Below are 23,206 nucleotides of genomic sequence, written 5' to 3'. Positions count from 1 at the left end.
GAGATAGAATCACAGCTAACATTAGTATCGCACAGAGAGAGAAACATGGTTGGAAATTTCAGATTGTCAATAATCTAAGAGACATCAATGAAATCTGGACTGTCAGGAGAGGCAATTACTAAAGGCTGGAAATTCTTTCTCCTGGTTGGGAGTTTAAATCCCTGAATTATTTTGTGATGTGTATAAAAGCTCTTAACTTTCAGTGAAACTTTGATACAGGGTAGCACAAAAAAGCATTTTATTTGTTGGCTTTTAACTATTCATCAGCATTACGCATTCAATGCATTTTAATCTCTGTTTTGTGGGTACTAATTTCTGCTGCAGCAGCACCTAGACACGTGTGCCAATTTGTCTTTAACAGCAGTCTGCCTGACACTTTGAAAGGGGTATTTAGATGGTCTGATAACTAATTCAGCTAAACTTGGGAGCTGTGCAATTTTGTAGCTGATGATGGACGACTCGCCCCAGAATGCTGATAGCTCCGAAACCAACAGTGGATCATTACAAAGCCCTTCTTTTCTGTTTATTAAGATCAGAGATACAAAATTATTATGACGAGTAATCATTAAATTCCTATCATCTTGTATATTGACAAAGGCGCTATAAGCCACTGCCAGATGTTCATTAACAGAGGCTTTTGTTGTTGACTAGGTTGATGAACTTGTGTGTGGAATGTTTACCTGTCTAGCTACAACTGTACTAAATCCTGATCTCAAACGTTCATTTATGACGTGGCAGGCTGCTTATTCTGATATTTTCTTCAGATCTGCACTGGCTTATTGTAAAGTAAGTTTCTCCGTGGTATCCAAGACAGAGATTAGAGATTAGAGATCCCCACCACCCTTGACATGCCCTCTTCACATTGTTACTGCAGGGAAGGAGATACAGAAGCCTGAAGGCACGCCCTCAGCCATTCAGGAACAGCTTCTTCCCCTCTGCCATCCGATTTCTATATTGGCATCACTACTTTCTTATTTCTGTTTTTCACATTACTTATTTTAGCTTAACTATTTAATAGACATATATATAGACCTAATGTAACTCAGTTTTTTTGTCTATGTTTATTTATCATGTATTTCATTGTATTGCTTCCATAGAGTTAACAAATTTAGCAAGATATTGAATGCTTTATACAGATATTAAATCTGATTCTGATTCTGATTCTTGTTCTTAAACCAAGGTTTCTGTAGTTCCGTGGGGTGGTACGGTTGTGTAGTAGCTAGTGTAACACTTTATAGTACCAGCAATCAGTGATCATGGTTCAATTCCCACCACCGTCTGTAACAAGCTTGTACATTCTTTGTGTGACAGTATGGGTTTCATCCAGACGCTCCAGTTTCCTGCTACATTCAAAAGTTCAAAGTTTAAAGTCCGAAGTACATTTATTAATAAAGTATGTGCAGAGAAGTTTGACACAACAATTCTGGCTGAAAACCTGAAGCAACTACTAACCAACACAAGCAATACAGCCTCAAGATGGGTCTGCACCTTAGCCTGAAAAAGATTAAGATTATGACTACTGGCAGCACAACCAATTTCAATCTCGATGGAGAGAAAATTGAAGCAGTTGACAGCTTCAACTTACTTGGATCAATGATTAACACCAAAGCAGTAAGCAAACAAGTAATACAATGAAGAATCACCTTTGGCAGAGCAGCCATGAAGGATTTCGAGAAGATCCTCTAGAACAGGAATCTATCTTTATTTACAAAGATTCAATTTGTGTAGGCAATGGTGTTCTCATCAACTTTATATGGATGCAAAAGTTGGATAGGAAGCGTATCGATGACTTTGAACTATGGTGCTGGAGAAAAATACTACACAGCTCATGGATCTCTTGCAGAACAAATGAATCGGTCCTCAACAAGACCAGACCAAGTCTCTCTCTGGAGGCCCCAAGTGACAAGACTTTGCCTTTGACTTTGCCCATGTACTCGGGCACATCATGTGAAGAAACAGCTCCCTGGAAAAGGATATCATGCTTGGCAAGGTGAAAGGACAACGGAAGAGAGGAAAGCCACTAATCAGATGGATGGATACAAGATGGACACAAAGTCTGGAGCACGCAAGCAGGCCCACAGACTCAGCCTCATTCTCAGTACAGAGGTACAGCTTAGGGTTAGTAAGTTGTGGCTTGCTACGTTGGCGCAGGAAACATGGTGACACCCGTGGGCTGCCCCAGTGCATATTCTGTCGAGATCAGTGCCTTTCTAGATGCTCTCTCTCCATTTTGTGCAGTCAGGGATTCCCATGAGCTGGTGCAGATGTTAAATATCAAAGAGGCTTTGAGAACATCCTTAAGGTTGGACAGTTTCAGAGTCTGAATCAGAATCAGGGTTATTATCACTGACACACACTCAGTAGTCACTTTATCTGGTGCAGACATAAGACACAATTATTAGACACTTCATTAGACACAACTAATCACCTTCAGGGCTACCCGAATGGCAGACCACAGTTTGTGCAGCTTCAGAGCTGTGTGTCTGACATGGCTATAAGTAGAATTAGGGCCACATATGGAACTGTACTGGCTCCCTTCCTATTTGCCCTGTATACATCAGATTTTAGATTCTGACACCAAGTCATGTCATCTGCAGAAATTTTCTGATGACTCAGCAATAGTTGAGTATATTAAGGGAAGGATGAATACAGGGCCCTGGTGGAGGACTTTGTCAAATGGTGCAAGATGAATTATCTGCAGCTCAACATCAGTAAGACAAAGGAGATGGTGATGGACTATAGGAAGACTAAGCCTGCACTGCTCCCTGTTACTTTTGATGGTGAGGAGGTGGATGTGGTGAGGACCTACAAGCACCTCGGGGTGCACCTGGATGACAGACTTGAGCACCAACACAGAGGCTGTGTACAAGAAGGGCCAGAGCCACCTCTACTTCCAGAGGAGTATTCAGGCCTCTCCTTCACATGTTCTACTGGTCAGTTGTCACCAGTACAATCTTCTGTGTGCTAGTGTGCTGGAGCAATGGCATTAACCCGACTGATATCAACAGGCTGGATAAACTGATTAGAAAGGCTGGTTCTGTTATAGGAGTCAAACTGGACATACTGGAGGCTGTGGTAGGACAAAGGAAAACCCTGGCAATTCTGGACAATGTTTCTCACCCTCTGCGTGCCACCTTGGCTGAACATTTGAGCACTTTTAGGAATAGACTGAGACAACTGTGCTGTTCCAAAGATTGCTATATGGGGTCATTCTTACCCTCGGCCATTAGGCTCCATAATGAGTCAGTCTATAGCCAAGGAAGTGATGACCCCCTCTGTTAGACTGTTTGAAGTAACATTTTTTATTCTTTCTTAATTCTCGTCTAATATTTGTATATCTGTGCTCTTGTATTGCTACTGGGGTGACACCATAATTTCCCTTGGAATCAATAAAGTGCCTATCTATCTATTCATCTATCTATATAGTATATATACTTACTCAAAGCACAGTTTTATTATTACGTTCTGCTGCTACAAAAACAACAAATTTCATGACATACGGTGGTGATATTGAACCTGATTCTGATTCTGATACAGGAGGTAAACTCTCCACTGAGTGTACATTGATGGTCAGTTTTCAACAAAGACATGTTCAATTTAATTAAGCATCTGTTTCAATATATGGGGACTATCCTATGGACCCATGGCATCTGACTATCAAACAGCTGCAGTTTTTTTTTCATATAATGAAAATGTTCTAACAATGTTAACAGGTCAAAACTATATTGGGAAGAGAAACCCAGAAAAACGATATATTCAGCTGATGATAACTATTTGACAGGTGCTGTGTATTGTTTCAGAATCACTGCTCTGCTACATCTCGATGGGTGGATTGTGTATTGCAGGAATGGAAGAGGAGCTCTTTGGCCACTGGGATAGGAGAGTTAAGGCTGTAGCCCATCCATTTCAAGGTTCAACATGTTCTTCTACATGTAGAAATACTCTTCCACATACTACTGTTGTAACACGTGATTACTTGAGTTACTGTTGCTTTTCTGTCAATCTGTCTGGCCATTCTCCTCTGACCTCTCTTATTACCGCCTTTTCCCTGAAGAACTGTTCACTGGATTTTTTTTATTATTTTCCACACTATTCTCTGTAAACTCTAGAGACTGTTGTGTGTGAAAATCCCAGGAGATCGGCAGTTTCTGAGATACACAGACCACCCTGTCTGACACCAACAAGCATTCCACAATCAAAGTCACTTGGATCACATTTTTTCTCCAATCTGATGTTTTATCTGAACAACAACGGAACCTCTTGACCGTGTCTGCATGCTTTTATGCATTGAGTTGCTGCCATATTATTAGCTGATTAAATATTTGCATTAATGAGCAGGTTTACCTAATAAAGTGACAACCAAGTTTTTGTTCAAGTAATCCAATACCTTGACTTTCTTTAATGTAGATAAATATAGTATTGGGGGGGGGGGGGGAATCAGACAAAACCTTGCTAAGAATGAGACTTCCAGAGTTCACATATTAAAATAAACAGTTATCCTCAAGGTTAATTAACTTATAGGTTGGATTGTGTTACTTCTCAATAATTAATTTTATGCTGTTCAAGCAACCCAGAACAACACCTCTAGCTCACTGCACAGTCCTAGATCCGCAGAGTGCAAATCAAATTAACCAGCAATCTCTATACATTCTATAGTTATGTATGCATATGGGGGTACACTTCTTTACCGATATTCTGAAGGGAACATACACAAACACAAGAGCATGAAGAAACCGATGCTTGTTTTAGTCTGCTAGAAACCACAAAGAATATTTTATTTTATTTAGAGATGCTTTTATGTATTGTTACTGCGGCATGATTGGCAAATTAGATACTTGCGTTAATGAGCAGATGGGAGCAGGTTCACCTCATGAAGTGGGGACTGAGCATATGTACAGTATGTATATTAGTGCAAAAAAACGAGAGCAAAATAGCTAGTTAGTGTTCATGGACTGTTCAGAAATCTGATGGCAGAGTGGAAGAAACAGTTCCGAAAACATTGAGTGCATGTCTTTAGGCTCCTCTACCTCCTCCTTGATGGTAGCAATAAAAAGAGGGTATTCCCTGAATGGAGGGAGTCCTTAATAATGGATGCCACCACTGAAAATGTCCTTGATGCTGGCAAGGCTAATGACTATGATGGAGATGGTTGAGTTTACAACTATCTGCAGCTTTTACCAATGCTGTGATTGCAGTCTTCCATAGCTTAACTCTAATTCACCTAAAAGCTTTTGCAGGGGGGGTGGAGGAGAAATATATTGGAGAAGATAGTGAGGACCACAGTCAGCACTGGCTTGGGTTCTTGGTAAAAATATTGGTCTAGATAATCACACTATGCCAATCAATATCTGAGCACAACCTAATCATTAATCCTTCTCTCCTAACAGAAGTGAACAATTTTGTTAGGTCCAGCAAGGCCATGTTACTTTAATCCTTACATTTCCCTTGGTATATGCTTTCAGACATATATTCCTTTCTGTAGATGCTGCCTGGCCTGTTGAGTTCCTTCAGCATTTTGTATGTAATGTTTTTAGGCTTTGGTATCTTGGATTCCTTTGTATTTTTGTATCTTAAATTTGTAACCCGCTTCCTCGTTGCTGTCAAATCCATTTACACTCCAAACTGACAAGAATGGAAGAGAACTACAGAAGGACAGAGGTGAGCACAGTTCTTGCTGGAAACCATTTCCCGTGCCTTGGGAGATACCTGCTGGTGAAGGCTGATATGAGTTATGAAATTCACCACTGGGACAACACAACCTTTATCTTGAAGACATGAAACCTTGCACCAGACAGTGATCTTTGACCTCTGACCTCTTCTAGCTGTGCAACTGTGGGTATCCTCCAGCAGGCATCAGAGAACACTGGAGAACTACCATCAACATACTGCATAATTCGTAACAGAGTGGAATCTTGTGTTCTGTTGTGCTTGCTATTTTAGATTCAGCACAAGAAAGAGGAAGTAAACATATTACAGTAGCAGCTAACCTCTACAGTTTGTTAAAGTGAAAATCTAGACACCCAAGAACAGTGAATAACAATTCCAAACACTCTTTTTGTAAACCTTCTGAAAATTAAACTATCACGAACAGGGAGCGAGGCACTTTTAATGTTTACCTTACATAATCCTCCAAGTCCATCGGCGAGAAAGACAAGTTAGTGTCAGCACCCTCTCTCAGGCCAACATCCATAGATAGAGACTCTGCTCATTGTCAACCAGCAATGGTGGAGCGAAGTTCGAGGTTCTGTGTAATCTGGACTGCCTTTGTCCTTGACTCTATTACACGACAATCTCGGCGTTGCTCCGGCCCAGCAGGAGGTTAGAAGTGCCAATCCAGCTTCTGAAAAGCTACTTAAGAGTAGATGAAACAAGTAAAGCTGGAAGAAATCCATGGCCTCATCTCTCTTATACAGGAAATGGAAAGCATACTGAAGGTCCAGTCTAACAGTTGTGATTATTCTTAATAAAGGGATTAAATCTGTGACAACATGGATCTTGCTGTTGTCTGGTTCTCTGAATCAGGACAGGACCATCCTCAATTCTCCTATCCCAGTGGCCAAACAGCTCCTCTCCCGTGCCTGCAATACACAATCCGCCTATCGAGATGTAGCAGAGCCGTGATTCTGAAACAATACACAGCACCTGTCAAATAGTTATCATCAGCTGAATATATCGTTCTTCTAGGTTTATCTTCCCAATAAAGCATTGACCTGTGAAAATTGTTTGTACATTTTCATTATGTGGTAAAAAACTGCAGCTGTTTGATAGTCAGATCCCATGGGTCCATAAGATAGTCCCCATATATTGAAACAGATGCTTAATTAAACTGAAGATGTCTCTGCTGAAAACTGATTAATTATCTAACAGATTAATTAACTGATAAGTTGTGACTCCATGAAGAATCTCGTCTCCTGCTACTCTGTTCTTAAAGCCTCCTTGCTTTAAAATCACAGCAGTCTTCAGTATATGATAAATAGATCACTTCCCTCCAATCAACTTTGTGGAAAGATCATATCTCCATATTTTCCTTTGTTTACTATATCGAGAATATTTTATTAACTTTTCCAGTGTTTATGACATGGTCACTTAATGAGGTGAATTTTCACAGATGCGAAATTTAATTTAAAGATAGTTTTAAAAGACAAACATGAAGCTGTCTTAAGAATTCAAGTGCTAAGCAGGCTGACCAGTAGTGGTGATTTTCTTTGACCTGCTTGCCAAAGGGATAGAGATAACTGACGAGTCCAATTTTAATCATCATTCAACCATAAATGAAGACCAATGAATCCAGCCAAATGGAACATTCCTCCGGGGCCAATGTGCAAATCACAGGACCAACAGTCATCCATAGCACAAGGCACATATCGCACATATCGGATAGCAAGTAAGCACACAGTCACACAGTAGAAATATATAGCCCAAGTAACTGATGGTTCATGGGTGTTATTGGCAAGAACAAGCACTTCTCATCCACACACCATCCAGTTTGTCATTCAATGGATTGTACTGAGGGCAGCACCGATGGGAACCCAGCCCAGCATGGGCACTGCGCTACACTGCCTTCGACGCCTGTTCTCCTGGACTGAGGCAACAGGCAAGCCTGTGGCTGAGGTCTAGTCCTTACTCGAACCAAAGCCACGCAGTTCCCCCACCATTTGTCTCACCAATAAACAGGGGAAACAGAATTGCAGCATTTTACATTATCAAGGTCTAACAGGGTCTTGCAATCTCAAGGGAAAGGTGCAAGACAATCGTCAGTTGATTGGTGGCACATCATCTCTGCACACTGACTCCGATGTTCTCCTGTAATAGGCCATAACATGGTACACACCAAGTCCATCTCCTCCTCCAATGAACAGCTCACTGATGGTGTAGACCTGAAGTACTTGGAGTTCTTAACATCCTTGTGATGTCTTGTGAGCATAGAAAAGACATTTTAAAAAGACTATACACCATTGGTTGACCTCATGAGAGGCCATCGTGTTGAAACGCACTGCTATCTTACCAGAAGGCAAATACTTATTTTAAATTTTATTTAAAGTAAGTGATCATAGATATGTCAAATCAATCAAAGATCAACGTCGTTGTGTTGGTGGAAAAATCCCCCTACATGTCTCCATTAATCTGAAAACGGAACCAATTTTCATTTTTTCATTGACTTTCCATTACCAACCAGATTTTTTTAAATCACTGGAAGTTTGAAATAAAAACAGAAAATACTATATTTACAGAATGCATTGATATAATATTATTCTGACTTCAACAGTTGCACGATGCAATTGCAGTTCCCATTTTCTTGGAGAGTAGAAGTTGGGAATAACTCTGACATTCCATAAACATTTTATTATTTTCCCATTAATAACTTCATATCCACCATTTGATTGCAGATGATATCCTAGTGGATTGTATCTCAAATAATGGTGAGTCAGAGTACAGGAAGGAAATAGACAGCCTAGGACATAGTGTTATAGCAACAACCATTCCTTATCATCAACAAAACAAAAGAGCTAGTCGTTAAATTCAAGAAGGAGAACAGTGCCCATGGTCATCTTTACATCAATGGTATTGAGGTCAGGAGATTTGAGAGCTTCAAGTCTGTAGGAATGTACATGAACAACTGTCTGTCCTGGTCCAACCAATTTGATACCACAGCTAAGAAAGTTCACCAACGCTTCTACTTCCTCTGGAGACTAAACAAATTTGGCATGTGCCCTTTAATCTTCACCAACTTTTATCAATGCTCCATAGAAAGCATCCTGTCTGGAATCCTCTCAGTTTGGTATGCCAACTGCTCTGCCTGTGACTACAAGAAACTGCAGAGAGCTGTGGGCACAACTCAGCACGCCAGAGAAGCCAGCTTCCTTTCCACGGACTCTGTGTCTATATTTCTCACTGCCTGACTAAAGCAGCTATTGTAATCAAATACCTGCGTGTTCTTTATTCTCCTCAGCTCTTCAGAAAAGGATAGAAAAGCTTGAAAGCAGGTGCCCCAGGCTCAAGTACTCTTTCTGTCAATTGGTTTTAAGTGGTTCTCTGGTAGAATAAGATGGACTCTTGACCTCACACTTACCTTGTTTTGACCTTACACCTTATTGGCTCCTTGCATTGCAGTTTCTCTGTAACTGTAACACTTTATTGTTATCTCATATTGATTTACCTTGTGCTACCTTTATCACTGTTGCAGTTAATTGCTCGGTACGAATGGTATGCAAATCCAGCTTTTCGCTGTACCACAGTACTTGTGAAAATAATATGCCAATTTAAATCCCATCGCCCTCGAGGCATTCCCACCAAATTGCCGACAAACGTAGTTGGTTGTCAAATCTTAACAAGCTTTTAATGTTGAATGGTGTTCAGAAATATTCAAAAGTATTAAAGTTAATCAAATGAATAAGAAGATTTTGGAATATCAAGAATTTTTAAATGTTATAAAGGATTCAAATAAACTCAGACAATGATAATAAATAATAAATCTTAGCTTTTCAGATGGTGGAGAACGTTGCTGGAGAAGAGCTCGTTGGCCAGCTCAGTTGCCAGCTCTGCACCAAGGGTCAACATCAGTGAAACACAGCAGTAGTGGATAGTCAGAGCATTAATGTAATAAATCTGTCAGCAAATCTGAGACTTCCACGTTTGCATAAAGTTTCATGGGAATCCCAAACTTTTTCCCAACTACACAGAGATCAATGCAAGCTGAAAGATTTATTTTATGCCTTTACAACCGGGAGAAATTCCGTGCAAGAGCATGCAGTGATTGTGCAACACTGCAGTGACTTATGTAGAAAACGATTTTGAGCTGGCGATGCATACAGCACATTCCAGCATGTGCAAAAGCAAAATGCAAATTGCAGATGACATTTAAAGGCAGGTCTCAGTATCTACATAGCTTCACGAGACTTTCTACTCTGTTCTAGAAATCAATATGGAGAAGCTAGTTGGTCTTGCAGAGAGATCTAAAAGTTGACTGGAAATGAGTAGACTGGAAAAGATCACACAAAGCAAACGAATGGGCTACAGTCTAAAGCTATCCAATGGCCTACATTAGAGAATGGATCAATGGCCTACATTAGAGAATGGATCAATGGGCTGTGATCTGCCACTAACAAATAGGTTTTGATGTCTAGGGCTGACCATTTGATTATGATATGCAGCTGTCCAATAACCTTCAGCATTCAGCTTGATGTTGGACCACAGTGAAGAATTGATCAGTGGCCTGATGAGGAGTTGACCAATGCGCAGTGATCTGGAGCTGACCGATGGGCTGTAGTGTGCACCTGACTGACCCCGACGATCGTTCACCTTGTGGTGGTGGAGAGGCCTGTGTGTCCCTGTGATCCCAAGAGCTATTACACCTGGAGCTCAGCCACCCGGCATTCAGCTTAATGGTAGGGTCACCCATGGCGGTAGGGTCAAGGGGGAGGTTCCAGACCAGCAGCAATCCAACCAGAACGTGGCAAAAGATGATGACACATCACAAACGCAGTGCAGGTGGAATAAGGCTGCAACAGCGAAAAGTCCCCAGCGGTCTTGCATTCCATGTCAGTGGACACAAACCAGGACACTGTGGTGGACTGCCTGTGCAACAAGGCCATTCATAGGCTTTCTCCATTAGGGGAGTCCACCCTAGCCAACCCTATAGGAGAATATCATAGTTGACTCCAGTGCTTGCACTACTTTAATACACCTCACCAATGAAGTCTCTTGGAGTCCTGACCTACGGAGTGTGAAATGCAGCTAATCAATAAGCTGTTGTGGAAAACCTATAGTGATCATGGACACACTGATCTTTGAGTCCTACTGGTGACATGTTGAGGTTTGGCTCTGAAGAATAAATGACCCATTAAATGGTGGTGTGGAATTAGCTAGAAGTCATGACTTTTAAATTAACATAAGAAGAACAGGTCTGATGTAAGGTACCAAGGGCTGGACATGAGTCTATAATTCTTAAATATCTCTTTTATATTTTTAGGTCTTGTGCAGAAATATCAGTTTCATGGAGAAAATGCCATCAGCTGTGATTAAAATCTTACCTCGATGCAAAGCTAAGCACACAGGTAAATTTAATTTAATCTAACGATCAATATTTGTTACACAGTAATGGCCAACTTTACCAGGAATTATTACACTTTGATTGTAATCAGCCAGTAAAATCTGTCACTTGTAAATGGCAAAATGCCTTATTTAATTGGCCCATCCATATGGGCTGATGATTAGCATTGCCCCCTGACTTGTTTGACTTGTTAGGAAATGTGAGATTAACTAGACTTCCTGATATATTCAATTTGTATCTGACACCATTTCAAAATAAACAGTAAAATTAATTACCCACCTTGGCTTGATACTAATCAGAATATTAATTTCCCAACTATTCATTTGTAAAGATCGCAATTAGCTTTATTTGTCACATGTACATCAAAATTACAGTGTAATGCATCGTTCTGCATCAAGACAAGTAAGCTGAGGGCTGTGCCGGGCAGCCCACAAGTGTCACCGGGATTCCGGTGCCAATACAGCGTATCCACCAGTCACACACCCTAACCATGCTTCTTTGGAATGTTGGAGGAAACTGGAGCACCCAGATGAAACACACATGGTCATGGGGAAATCATACAAACTCATTGCAGATAGCAGCGGGAACTCAGCCCTGATCTTACCGCTCGCACTTCTATGGTGTTATGCTAGCCGCTATGCCACTACACCATGTTTTCATTTATCGAACACAGGCATTGCTAGAGTAGCTAACATTCAATAGGTTTCAGTAGGTGCATTTGATGTCAGAGGAATGTATACAATATACATCCTGAAATTCTTTTTCTTCGCTGGCATCCACAAAAACAGGAGTGCCCCAAAGAATGAATGACGGTTAAATGTTAGGATCCCAAAGCCCCACCCACTCCCCCCTCCCATGCATAATCAGCAGCAAGTCAATGCCCCCCACCAGTAAAAAAGCATCGACGCCCTCCACTGAACACTCAAGAGTGCAGCAAAGCATCAATAAAGACACAGACTTGCAGGAGCCCAAAGACTACTCGTTCACCTGCTATTCGACATACCACAGGTTCTCTCTCCCTAATAAGGGAAAAAGAGGTTTCACAGCGAGAGGGGAGACATAACAAACAACTCACTGATTTATGGTGTTATGCTGTTGTGTCGCTTCTTTCGAGCTCTGTGCCAAAAGAGCTTGAGTCTCTGGGCACACAGCCAGCAGACAGCTTGCTGCTTTCGATCTTCCATCTCCCATAATGTTTCCTGCAGCGGCACCAACCTCCAGACCACCTGCCTGCAGAGCCATGGAAAACTGATACCCTGAAGGCAAGCCGTGTCCTTGGCATATCGAATAGTGGCCAGTCATGAGACCCCGAGATCAAGTCCCAATCCCGCAAAGAACCAAAGTCAGTGGTTGATTCGTTTACCAATCTGAAGGGGAGCCCCTAGTAAAAAGAAACCGAGCGTCTCACACACACTATTTCTATACGCCTGGGGTTCCCAAAGCTGAAAGCAGATGCCATGGCTCAAAAGCCAGACAATAGGAGAGAGCTGCCTTTGACTGGGCCAATCAGCAACGGACACAGTGGAAGTAGCTTTTGAATGGCAAGTAAGTTTATCCTTTATGTTACAGTCATAACAGATATCAGCAATACTTTGCCTACAAATCTGTTTGGGTCATCTTCTCCTGATGCGACCTCCTTTGTCGATCACCTTCACTTCATCCACAAAAAGCAGGATTTCCCGGTGGTCAACTACAGGTAGTTCCCGAGTTACGAATGTCCAACTTACAGACAACTTGTACTTACGAACCGAGGAAGGAGAATGCCATCCACCATTTTAAGTCAGATCGCGACACCGTCCGCCATTTTAAGTCGTTGCCGTTGACACTGTGTTGAGTGTTTAACTTTGTATTTGGCTTAAATTTTTCTTAGTAAGATTCACCCTGACCCCGCGCCCCATTCCGGTCGGCTGGTGGCGCAGTGAGATCAGTGCTGGGCTCGAGAGTGGAGGTTTCCGAGTTCGATCCAGTGACAGACCGCTCCCGTGCCGGGTTGATATCGATCCAGTGACTCCTGTATCATCTGTGCCTAGTTGATGTCGAGCTCGCAACTCGACCTCGTAAAAAAAAACACTGCCACCTCCAGTTTAAATTCCCACGCGGAATATTGTGGAGGATCAAATACCCAAACCCAGCGCAGCCCCCACTTGTCCCATTTAACTTATCTCAGTGCAGTGATCCTTAGGACCCTGCAGATCTCGGGAGCCAGCAGAGCTCATGACCCGCCGCCCGCAGTGTTCCTGTTCCATTGATGGGAAGTGATCACAATTGAAAATAAAGTGGAAATAATAAAGCGTTTGGAAAGAAGTGAAATGCCATCGGTCATTGGAAAAGCATTAGGCTACAGTCAGTCAACGATCAGAATAATTTTAAAGGATAACGGATAAAGTGAGAATAATGGAGCATGTGAAAGGCCCTGCCCCGATGAAAGCTACAATTATTACTAAGCAATGCAGTGGTTTTATTATTGGAATACATATGTTTCTTGTGTTTTATATGCATAGAAAGGTAAAATATATACTATGTACTAAGACAAATGTTTGACTAACTGATGCTAAATAATACCGGATGTACTTGTTCCAACTTACATACAAATTTGACTTAAAGATGGGCTCAGGAACAGAACTCGTACGTAACCCGGGGACTGCCTGTATTTTAATTCCAATCCCCATTCCCATTCCTACATGGTAGTCGACGGCCTCCTCCACTGCCATGATGAGGCCACTCTCAGGTTGGAAGAGCAACACCTCATATTCCATCTGGGTAGCCTCCGACATTGATTTCTCTTACTTCCAGTAATTTTTCTCCCTTCCCCTTCCTTCTTCTTTGATTCCCTTCTCTGGCCCCCTCTTGCTCCTTCTCTTCTCCTCCCCTGCCTATCACATTCCTCTGGTTTCCTTCCTTCTTCCCTTTCATCCATGCTCCACTCTCCTATCCTACTAGGTTCCTTCTTCCTCAGCCCTCTTCCTCTTCCACCTATCACCTTCCAGTCTATTACTTCAAAGCTTCTTATCTATCCCTCCCACTGTTACAGATATTCGCAGTCTTGATGAAGGATCTTGGCCTAAAATGTTGACTGTTTATCCACTTCCATAGATGCTGTCTGATCTGCTGAGTTTCTCCAGAACTTTGTGTTGCCTATTGCTAAACTCAGCTTTCTAGCACAATGACATGACCTTTCCAAATAGTCAGAGTTGTTGGTGATAAAGTTAAACTTTTAACAAATATTCTTTACCTAGTTTTTTGTTGTAAATGAGAACCAATCTCCCAATCTTAATGTAAATTTCAAGCAACAATCAGTTGGAAGTTGAATGCACAGCTTTGCAAAGTGAAGTGACTAGGAGACATGTTGTCTACATTAGCCAAGTGCAAGACAATGGGGTTATGTCACCTAGCACATCTAACATGGTTACAAGTTGCAATGTTTGTATACTCATAGGGTGTGCCCTCACAGCATTAATTGTGGATGTTGGGGATCTTCGTCACCAGAAGCTTTTAAGACCATCTGTGTGAGTTACTTTATCCCAACAAAGGTACCTGGAAAAAAAATCACATGTAGATTGTGTTATTTAGCAGAAAATAGAATAAATATCAGAAACATTGAAGATTGCAAGGAATGACAAGGAGAATGACAAAAAGAAGAACTAGAATTCATTCCTCAACCTTCAGTTTCTGCAATGGATGACTCGTTTATCTGCAACTTGTAGAGATGTCTGTTTGGTTTGTAAGGAAGTACCTGTGTTTGGATATCCTTTGGCGTTTGGAAATCTTTTGTCATTTGGACATTCTTTATAATTTGGCAACCTTTTTATAAATTAGAAACCCTTTGTGATTAAATGTGTGTGGAGAGCTATTTGTCTAAATTTAACTGTATATCATTAAAAATAAAATAAACTGTGGTTAAACTAGTTTGTTAGCTGGAAGTATTTCCTCTTTGGTAGGGAGGGGGAGCCCACCACTCAAGCAGTGGGCATTGGCAGCTGAAACCTCACCAGAGATGCTAGACAGGGAAGTACAGTAGTCCATGAAAAGTACATAGATACAGTATAACCTCCCTATATTGAAGGTACCCATAGATATCTACTGTATGTCAAATAGGGCTTAAAATCTACTTTTATGTTTATTTTATTTATTTTATGTTAGCAATACAACATGGAATAGACCCTTCCAACTCTTTGAGCCACGTCGCCACAACAACCCCCGATTAACCCAAACTTAATCACAGCACCAGTTAACCTGCTCAGTACACCTTCAGACTCTGTGAGGAAACTGCAGCATGTGGGGAAAACCCACACAAGGAATCCAATACCATTAAACCCCACCCACCCAGCTTCCCCCTCACCTGGTTTCACCCATTAAGTGTTAGCTTGTTTTCCTTCCCTCCCCCCCCACCTTCTTATTCATGCTTCTTCCCCCTTCCCTTCTAGTGAAAGATCGCGGCCTGAAGTATCAACTGATTACTCCTCTCCATAGATGCTGCCTGACTTGCTGAGTTCCTCCTTCAACTGTGGTGCTCAAGATTTCCAGCATCTACAGAGCCTCTTGTATTTCGGGTGAACTTCTGTTGTAGAAGATGGCACCCTGACATTTGTGCAACATGTTACTTGTATAAGTTGTCTGGGTGTCCTTATATACACAATTGCAAATGGGATAGAAGAGTCTACATTCATTTGCAGGCACTGTACTAAGCATAAGGAGAAATGGTACTGAAGCAGTTGATGATGATCGGGCCTGGGACTGATAAACTCTGACAAGGATGTTACAGCATTGGAATGATTGACCTCGGCCAAGAACATCCACTTTCTTTTGTCGCAGGTGTGCCTCCATCTGGTGGGCATTTTGTTAATTGTTGACAGCAGTCACTCCTGATCGTTTCTTTACAGCTCTATTTGGATCAGATCTTTGATAATAACTGGAGCCAGGTAGTTTGGCAAAACTGAGCTGGGCTTGATGTTGGTGAATAACTGCTCCCTGACAGTGCAGTTGTCAAACCTTTACACCACACTGCTAACAAATAAGAATAGTCTGATGAAGTGGGAATTAGCAAGTAGATCCTTCATGTTTTATGTGAACTGGACAAGCAGGGTGATTTTCTGCATGCTCTAAGTAGTTACCAGCATTTTAGCTCTGCAGGAACGGCTTGACTAGAAACACAACCATCTCTGAAATGCAAATGTGAAGCTTTACAGTCGTGTGGCCTTTATGAATCCAGTGCTCTCAGCCATTTCTTAATATTAAATCTGAGTGAATAGAATTAGATGAAGGCTGATTTTATTACTTAGAAATTAGGTCACCAGGCTTCTCTGCATTTAATAATATTGTGCATGATCTGTATGTAACCTTAGCTCCACATTCCCGTCTACTCACGGTAACCTTTCACCTCTGTCTCTCTCAAACCCTTGCTCCTAAGGAATTTGTCTCAGAGTTCAAAGTTCAAATTTACTATCTACGTATGTATATCATATACAACCTTATTATTCATCTTCTTGCAGGCAGTCCCAAAACAGAGGAACACAATAGAATCCACCAAAAACATCACACAGCAAAGACTGACAAACATCCAATGTGCAAAAGAGGACAGATTGTGCAAATAGTTAAAGAAATGCAAACATATAACACACAGAACATAAACTGCAGAGTCCCCAAAAGTGAGTCCACAGCTGCAGAGTCAGTTCGGCCGCGAAGCCCGTCCAGGAGCCCGACGGCTGCAGAGCAACAGATACTCCTGAACCTGGCAATGCAGAACCCAACACTCTTGAATCACCCGCCCAGTGACAGCAGAAAGAAGAGAGGCAGATGGGTCAAATGCAGTCAGACGGCACTGAACACCTGCTCAATTCTCACTCATGGCCTCAACAATTTTAATCTTGCTTGGTGCTTTAATCAGTGCGGAGTAATTGAGCCAGGCACAGGTTCATCTTCTGCTATCAGGCTGTCTCAGTTGGCCTTACAAATATTTAAAGTTCCTTGTTCCAGTGCTCTCTGAAGAGGAGAGATTCGCGAAACTTTGTTTTGCTTCATCTTAACTAAGTTATTGAGAACCCTGCGAATCTTAATCTGTTTCATTTTAAGTGCTTTCGTGCTCTTCTAAACTCAAGCATAATGTTTCCTCAGAGGAAAATCTGCCCATTCTGGGAATGAGTCTTGTAAACCTTCTCTGCAAGCTTCCCCTTCATTAAGCATTGATGCACATAGTACACACAGTGTGCTTCTGTCTGATGAAGGCTACAACATTTCACCCTTTATTTTAGTAGTTATGCACAGAACCAATTCATCCTTGAGATGATGATATCTCTGAAGGCTCCATTTCATGATACTTGTTTACTTATTCTCCACTATTCCTGAGCTAGCTGTAGTACAACTGCTGATCTTTGTACAAGGTTTTACAGCACCAGCAGTAGAGGTTCAATTCCCACCACTGTCTCTTAGGAGTTTGAATGCTCCCCCCATGACTGCGTGGGTTTCCTCTGTGTGCTCCAGTTTCCACCCGCATTCCAAGGATGTACAGGTTAATAATTTATGAGCATGCTACGTTAGCGTCAGAAGCACAGCAACATTTGCAGGCTGCCCCAGCACATCCTCGGACTGTGTCAGCCATTGATGAAAAACTTTCACACTTCTCTGTGTGTTTCAATGTACATGGGACAAATAAAGCTCATCTTTGGTGTGACCCATTGCTTGCAAGGCTGCAATATACCGTATCAATTGGAAGCTGCTTTTGCAGTTGAATATGTTTAAAATGGCTGGCATTTGCTCCCAGAATACCTTCCTACATTCCTCAGAGAGCCAGGATTGGGTCTGTCAGCTGATTTACAATTGATTCACATTTAACAAAGTAGTAACATTGCACAAAATATTGGAGGGTATCATTGGAATGAAGCAAGGTGGCTGGTTACCTGTTTCTGAATGATATCATGGATAGATGCATCTGCAATAGATAGTTTGGTAAGGGCACAGTCAAGTAGGTTTTCCAGTCATATTAGGTCCTGCTGCAGGCACAGCTCTGTCCTTGAAGGACCCTCCAATTTGGTCCATCTCGGTGCTACTAGGCTACTCTTGCTGATGAACATTGAAGTCTCCCACCCATGTATGTTCTAAGCTCCAACTCCGCTGAGTGATGTTTCTAAGTGCTGAAGGAGCACTGATCCTAAGAGCTGGAGAAACACAGAGGGAGAACAATGGGTGGCAACCATGAAGTTATTTCCATGTTGACCTTGTGCTATGAGATTTCATGTGATCTTCAATGATTGACGACTCCTCAAGCTATTCCTTCCTGAGTTTGTACCACTGTTTGAACCTTTCTGGTGGATCCATCATGCTGATAAGGCAAGTTGCATCCAAGGATTCTGATGGAGGAATCTGGGACATTGGCTTATTTATAATTCTATATGCATCACCATGGGAGTGTTCTCTGACTAGTTGGTCCCAGTAATTCATCTGAGTCACCGGATCTCAGATAGACTTTCCAGTGTGTCCAGATTGATGCCAGGTGGCATAACCAGTTTTGTTCTTATTGCACTTTAATATAGTGATCTTGAAACAACCTAATGTCTCTGTAGGTCATTTCAGTGGTGCTCTACACATCACTGAAACAGATAAATTTTAATGATATTCCAATTATGAATTTGTTATTACTGCAGCTATCAACTCCAGATTATTTAATTAATTGAAGTTAAATTAGTCAGCTCCTACAGTGAGATTTGAACTCAGGTCTACAGATTGTTATCCAAGTCATTAGATCACCAGTCTATAATAAGCACCACACACTGCTCTTTTATAACTTTATCATTATTAAATATTGCTGCTTCATCTCCAATGCAATGTTCATGTCTTGTGGATGTGCTCTTGCCCAATATAGAAAACTGACCTTAATCATTTGACAACATTGATTTTAGAAAGTGACATAACATTGATTTTAATTGTATTAAAACTGTCCTTCATATTTTGCTTATCTTTCATGAAATTATCCCACCACGTCACTAGTTTCCTTGCAGTGTTTGGACAACTCTTTGCTACTTGTGACTTCTTCTACAGATGTATGAGTTTCACATGTATAATAAACCTAATACTTCCGAGACCTAGTTATTCCCATTTGCATTTTCCCTACTGTAATTTACTGTTTTCCTCTTGGTTTTGCTCCGTATTCATTTTGCAATTAATTCATTACCTATGACAATGTCGGAAACAAAGGCGGCAAACCCAGAACCTGAATTTAATCCAGTTATCATGTTCAAAGGTGACAAATGATCAACATATCTACCCTAACTTTAAGCTTCAAGATTATTTATCAGGTGTACATCAAAATACACAGTGTAATGCATCATTTGCGTGTGTGTTTGGGGCAGCGCACGAGTGTCACTACACGTTCCGGCGACAACATAGCAAGCAACAAGACAACAAAGGATAAACAAATCCCATTCCTCCCTCCCACCCACGCACATAGACTGTTTTTTTTATCTCTGGGAGAAGGTTCTGGTCTCCAGCCTCCTGTACACTCGGACTCAAGCTTGCAGACATTTGGTTCCAACTTCCCAGTCAACTCACAAGAGATTTGCAGACTTGGCTCTGGCCAATGGGCCTTGTCTTCCAGACTTCCAATTCGATCCTCAGGCCTTGATCTTCGACACTGGTCCCCGGATACGTCACTCACCATACACTATGCTCAAACTTGTTCCTTCTGCCCACATGAAACTCCAACTCTGAACCCCACCCCCTCCCACCACCAAAATCTCACTGACTTGCGATGGATCCACTTTCTGCTGGCCCACATCCAACATCTGACCATAAATGTCTCACCTCCACGCCCCTGGACTTCAAACATGGAGTACAGATTCAGACACCAGCCTGTCCTCTGATTCCCCCACATCTCTGTCCCTAAACCTAAAACTGCCCCGACTCCCCTCTCTGTCACAAAACCATCCCTACAAATGTAAAAAACAATTAAAAAGCAGCTAAGTCTAAGCCACAAAGGAAGGCAGAGCACAGTGCCACATTGAATATTCCTTAAACTAAGAACAGTTTCAGATGAAACACAGGAACCCGTGCTTCAGTGTCGAATTGAAAGAACGAGTATATTTTATTAGAGACATAGTATAATATTGGGCCAAATGATTACTTCCTCTGCTATAAACTTCTTTGGTATTGGGGACAGAAAACAGTAGGGAGTTAATCAGGCCCAACAGAAAAGTTTCATAGTAACATTTCTATTAAGAGAATTAGGTTTTTTTTAGCTACTGATATAAATCCACTTGGGCTTCTCTCCCATGTTTTATCCTGTCAGATACTCCCCTGGAGATTTACTTTCATTTGACTCTATTAGTTGTGACTAATCTTCCGTTTATATGACTTGTAAATGAGCCCATATGTTCCAAGGTTTCCTTCAAAAGCACTTTAACTGGTGTAAATGAAAGAAGTTCCGGTGGGGCATTTTTGGTAGAGGTAAGCTTGAAGAAAAATCTAACTGCTGTGTTGATGGGTTGGATTAGACTGGTAGCTAGCCTGTAGCTCAGTAAAGAACCACCGTTCATCTGCACTGCTTGTGTCGATGTGCATACGTGCAGCAGAGCAGGGGAGTCCAGGGCATGCTGAGGGCCAAGTGCAGGCACATGGAGGGCAGAGACATTCTGTAACATGGTGCTGGAGTCACTTCCCAAGTGGCCTTCAGAATTAAAATCAGAATCGGGATCAAGTTTATTAACACTGACATATGTCATGAGATTTATAAAATATAATATACTGAAAAATTATGAATTACAATATGAAAAGTATAAAATATAAATAAGTAGTCCAAAAAGTGAGGTAGTGTTCATAGATTCATGGTCTGTTCAGAAATCTATTAGCAGATGGGAAGAAGCTGTTCCTAAAACATTGAGAATATATCTTCAGGCTTCTGTACCTCCTCCCTGATGGCATCAATGAGAAGAGAGCACATACTAGATTGTGAGGGTCCTTAATGATGGACGTCAGCCTCTTGAGGCATGGCCTATTGAAGATGTCCTCGATGGTGGGGAGCTAGTGCCCATGGCGGAGCTGGCTGAGTTTACAACTTTCTGAAGTTTTTTCTGATCCTGCGCACTGGTGCACCCATAGCGGACAGTGATGCAACCTGTCAGAATGCTCTCCACAGTCGAGTCCTTGGTGAAAATAATAACTCCTGGTGGATTATCTAGCCTGGTCCACTACATCTGAATACACTTTCTGATCTACACTTGGAAGTTAAGTGAAAGGAAATGGTTTGTTTATTTTATTGCATTTTAATAACGATTTGATGTTCTAATTAGATTACAGAAATCGCGTATTATATCTTCATGTTTTTTAATGTTTAATTTTCATAGCTATTTAAACCACTTTAAATCATATTAAACTACATTAACTCAACAACCATTGTGTACTGCTTTAGTGCTCATGTACAGCTAATCATCAGACACACTTGAAGAAGAGAAGAGGATCTTACAAGCATGGGCTCAGGAAGATGTCAGAAGCCATGGGGCCACTAAAGTTGAGAACAATATGGGTGTCAATATCTCTGCAGATCTATCCTGGGCGCAACATATCGATGCAGCTGCCAAGAAAGCACAGCAGCAGTTACATTTCATTCTGAGTTTGAGGAGATTTGGAATGTCACCAAAAACACTTGCAACTTTCTACAGATGTACGGTGGAGAGCATTCTAACTGGCTGCGTCGCCTTCTGGTTATGGAGGAACAACTGTGCAGGAGTAAAATACGCTTCAGAGAGGTCTAAACTAGGTCAGCTCCATCATGGGCACTAGCCACTGTAGTATCGAAGACATCTTCAAGGATCGATGCCTCAAAGGGTGGCATTTGTCATTAAGGACGCCCGTCACCCAGGTTATGCTGTGTTCTCATTGCTGCCATCATGAAGGAGGTACAGAAGCCTGAAGGCACACACTCAACGTTTCAGGAACAGCTTCTTCCCCTCTGCCATCCAATTTCTTAATGGACGTTGAACGCATGAATACTATCGTCCTACTTTTTTTGTTTCTATTTTTGCATTACTTTTTTAATTTAACTATTTAGTATATAGATGTACATAATTACTGTGATTCTGATTTTTTTGTATTATTATATGTTGCATTGTACAGCTGCCGCAAAGACAACAAATTTCATGACGTAGGCTGGTGATATTAAGACCATAAGACATTAGGAGCAGAATTAGGCCATCTGACCCATCAAGTCTGCTCCACCATTCAATCATGGCTGATCCTTTTTTTATATCTCCCACTTAAACCCAGTTCCCAGCCTTCACCCCGTAACCTTTGATGTCATGTCCAATCAAGAACCTATCAATCTCTGCCTTAAATACACCCAACGACCTGGCCTCCACAGCTGCATGTGGCAACAAATTCCACAGATTCACCACCCTTTGGCTAAAGAAATTCCTCTGCATCTCTGTTTTGAAAGGCCGCCCCTATACCCTAAACCTGATTCTGACTATACAGAAAGCAAAGATGAAACAAGGTTTCAGCCCTGAGCCATCTATTTTGTACAGTAACAACATTTGTAGTTTCTGATGACCTGAATATATGTCTCAATAGCTCTTGACTTTGATTTTATGAACTAACTATATTCCATAAAGTCTATTATAGTTCTCTGGTTAAACTCAAAACAGTGTGAAAAAGAGGCTACTACAATGATATTTTGACATTTCCATTGGGGTTAAAGCATTCTGTTGACATATCCTAAGTTTGAAAACCACCGGATTCAACAACTTATTTGATGTCGGTTGCCATGGTGCAGCTGATCACAATACTCATTTATGGTCACTGATGTGCAACTCACTACCTGGTCTTAATACAACCTTAGACCAATATAGACAGTGGGCCTGAACACTTAAGGCAGCATCTAAGTGTGGTAATAAGGAGTCCTTGCAGTTTAAGGAAGCTTGTCACAAGAACCAAGGTGCCATTAAAGACAACGAACAAAAGCAATGTGGTGGACAGGATCACTTGTGGAGGCTGCAATAACAACTACGTCGGCCAGACAGGACATAAAAGCTCATCTCATTTACAGGACACAAAATGGTGGCACGGAGACGTGATCCATTCTCCCTGATCTTGGTACATGAAGACCAAGAAGGATACCACAATTAACAGGGACACTGCGGAGGTTCCAGCGTAGGACAACACGAGGCAGGCACG

This window comes from Hemitrygon akajei, chromosome 32 (assembly GCF_048418815.1).
Source record: "Hemitrygon akajei chromosome 32, sHemAka1.3, whole genome shotgun sequence".
Taxonomy (NCBI): domain Eukaryota; kingdom Metazoa; phylum Chordata; class Chondrichthyes; order Myliobatiformes; family Dasyatidae; genus Hemitrygon; species Hemitrygon akajei.
This window is presented reverse-complemented; position numbering follows the sequence as displayed.